The sequence below is a fragment of the Ursus maritimus genome, unplaced genomic scaffold, assembly GCF_017311325.1.
Source record: "Ursus maritimus isolate PB19 unplaced genomic scaffold, ASM1731132v1 scaffold_28, whole genome shotgun sequence".
NCBI lineage: Eukaryota > Metazoa > Chordata > Mammalia > Carnivora > Ursidae > Ursus > Ursus maritimus.
This window is the reverse complement of record NW_024425341.1, coordinates 7,503,210-7,506,504: the sequence shown is the minus strand read 5'-3', so window position 1 is coordinate 7,506,504 and position 3,295 is coordinate 7,503,210.

The window sequence follows — 3,295 nt, the reverse complement described above, 5'->3', positions numbered from 1 at the left end:
TTGAGTGTGGAAATACAGTATCAGGAGTGTAGTTTCTTTTGTGGAAGTTCCAATTGATATCCTCTGTGGCTCAAAGTGAGAATATGAAGTCCCTATGCGTGTTAGCAAGAACGCGCTCTGAGACCCCAGGCGGACCTGTATTTGGGGCGGGGGGATTTTTATTTATTTCGTCTTCCAGTTTTATTGAGTATAATTGAGTATTGAGTATAATTGACATTGTGTAAGTTTAAGGTGTATAACATGTTGATTTGATACATTGATAAATTGCAACATGATCAACAGTATAGTATTAGCGACCATCACCATCTTACCACAGAGTTGCCATCTCTTTGTGCTGAGAACATTTCAGAACTCCTCTCTTAGCAACATTCAGGTGTATGATGCAGTATCATTAGTTATAATCACCATGCTAAGCATTGGATCCCCAAACTTGGTAATCTTATAGCTAGGAGTCTGTACCCTTTGACCAACATCTCTCCATTTTCTGCACAGCCCCTACCCCTAAAAACCACCACTCTACTCTGTTTCTCTGAATTTGTCCTTTTTAGATTCCACACATTAGTGATATCATATGGTACATGTCCTTCTCCATCTGACTTATTTCACTTAACATAATGCCCTCAAGGTCCATTCAAGTTTTCCCAAATGCCAGGATTTCCTTCATTTTTAGGGCTACAAAATATTCCATTGCCACTATGGTACCTCTACATAGAGATCACATCTTCTTCATCCATTCATGCCTTGATGGACACTTAGGTTGTTTCCATGTCTTGGCTTTTGTGAATAATGTTCAGACCTATATTTTAATCCATATCTCTTACAAGCTATGTGACATTGGAAAATTTAGCTCAGCCTTTCTGAAGTTCATTTTCAAACAAATAGGATTAATTACCATCATCTTAATGGGGTTATTAGTATTAAATAAAACACTGTGTCTTTTGCATTGTGTCTCAAAGAGAAGGCATTCAATCAACAAATCAATATTTTCTGTACTCTTTCTTCCTCTGCCCCCTGCCATCCCTCCCTTCTCTCCAGGAGTTTATAATTTCCCTCTACTCTATCTTAGTTAAGTTGGAATGTTTGGCATTAATGTTTGGGGCTTTAGATTAACTGAGGGCTACTCTTGACAAAGGATGTGTATAGAGTGACAAGCCAGAACCTGTGAAATAGACCTGTCTGCCATAAAAGAATGCCATGAAAGCTAATGCCACCAAACTCAGTCGGGAAGGAAGTGAGAGAAATGATAGCCATGGCCGGCATTGGACATGAGGTCATCTCACCTCACAAGACCCCCAGTGGTCTAACAGTCTGAGCAGGGGTGATGGAGAGAGGGAGCAGTGCCCAAGAACAATTCAAGCACAGCCAGCACTTCCATTTGTGAATGTAAAATGCCCTTGGAAGCTGGCATCCTTTTAGACATAATGCCAACACGCCAGGGGCACTTTCTGCTGCCAAGCACGCCGTCTTCAGCAAATTCCACTGCACACTTGTGCCGCTGCTCTCAGTCCTGCTGCTTTATCTGATTTTAGGTTGACCCTTTATAATTAGCACTTTGGGCTGGTGGTATTATTTAGGAACTCTTTTCCATCATTCATTTGGGGATTTAATAAAGCTTAGAAATACTATGAGCAGGGGCAACGTCTAAAGCAATTCCCCCCCCCCTTTTTCTTTCTTTTCCTTTTTTTAAAACTGAGGATCAAGATTCCTTATTGAGTTGTAAAATCATTTAACCGGGTTGCAATCAGCATTTAAACATTTTTAAAAAGTAGAATGGAGCAGAATAAAACAGAAAATAAAGTACGATAATAAGAGCACGTGTAGGTTCATGAGATCTTATATACATGCAGTGGGTGTGGATATAATGCTGTAAAATATGGGCCAAAGTTGGAAAATCACAGATGGCACGGTTAGCCCCCAGACTCAACAAGCACCAGTCTTGGGCAAGTTGCCCCATGCAGCCATGTTAGTGTTTCATAGTAATCTGCTCTTCAAAGTGCTATGTATCCTCATCTTCCTCATCAGCAAAATGAACCCAGCTGCCCAAGAGGAGAAATAAAATCTCAGGAAAGGAAACATAACAGGGGTGGGGAGGAGTCTATTCTAAAGGAATCAAGGAAACATCTGTCTCATTGTTGCTCACCTGGGTTCCCACAGTTAATCAGCCCCAATCCCTTTCCATATAAAGGAGCAATCATTTGACGTCTCAAATCCAATAAAAATCTCAAATACAAAAATTTGCATTTAGATGCAATGACCTACAGTGTGTCCCTAACGAGATAATTAAGCATGAGCATGCAGGGTGGCATTTAATTGCTCTTTGCCAAGTGTTCCTGGACAACTCATTCCAAATGTTTTGAGATGAGGGGCCTCGGGAGAGGTCCACAGTGAAGGTCACTAGATATATTCTGGTTCAATATCTAGTTCAAGTAAGGGGACTAGAAATGGGCAATGCTGAGAAATGAGGAAGACGTTAGGGATATTCCCAGGTGCCTCCTGGGAGGGATTATTGCTTTGTTGGTCTCCGGTCCCAATGGGTGACTGATCAAAGGTGATCTTCTCTTTCCTGCGTCTCTGATTGAACACATCTTTCTTGCTCTCCAGCTTCTTCCGTCCCCTGTTGCAGAGGCTGAATGTTGGGTGCATGGCAATCACATACAGTGGGCTCACTCTCTTTAAAAATAGACTCTGGGAAAAGGAGGAGATCAGTAAGTGAAGCCAGATCCCTCTCGAACACTAGATTTTCATATCCCCAATCTGCCACACTGTGGAGGCAGGCAAATTGATCTCACGCAAAAGCCACAGGATGCCCTTGCACATGGCCAAACAGACGGCTTGCCGGCAGAGCCATCTGCTCCAATTTCAGGCAGGGCCATGGGGTGGGGGGCAAAGAGAATGCCCTCTAGAATCTGGGACAGTTCCTGGAGACCTCTGTGCCTTTCCGCTGCAAAGTGGCTGCTTCCTTCAAACTCCTTACGTGTGACTTTTCTCCTCTTCTAGACTTCTTGACTTATTGGAAAAGAATGGGAGGAAAATGTATATATGAAGTTTCTTTTCTTTCCCCCCTTTTTCCCCGAAAGGTCAAGAGAATAGGAAAAACACAACAGAGGAATCAAAGGAGGAGGGAAGGAGGAAAAAAGCAAGATTCAAAAATAGAAGCCCTGTTTCAGCCATGTCCCACTCCTTTCTTCCTCCTGCTCTGCGATATGACTTTTTTCTTTTGCAACTTATTGAAAATTCTGGAGAACAGCCAATTATTTGGATGTGAGAAGCACAGTAATTAAAGAACACATGACCA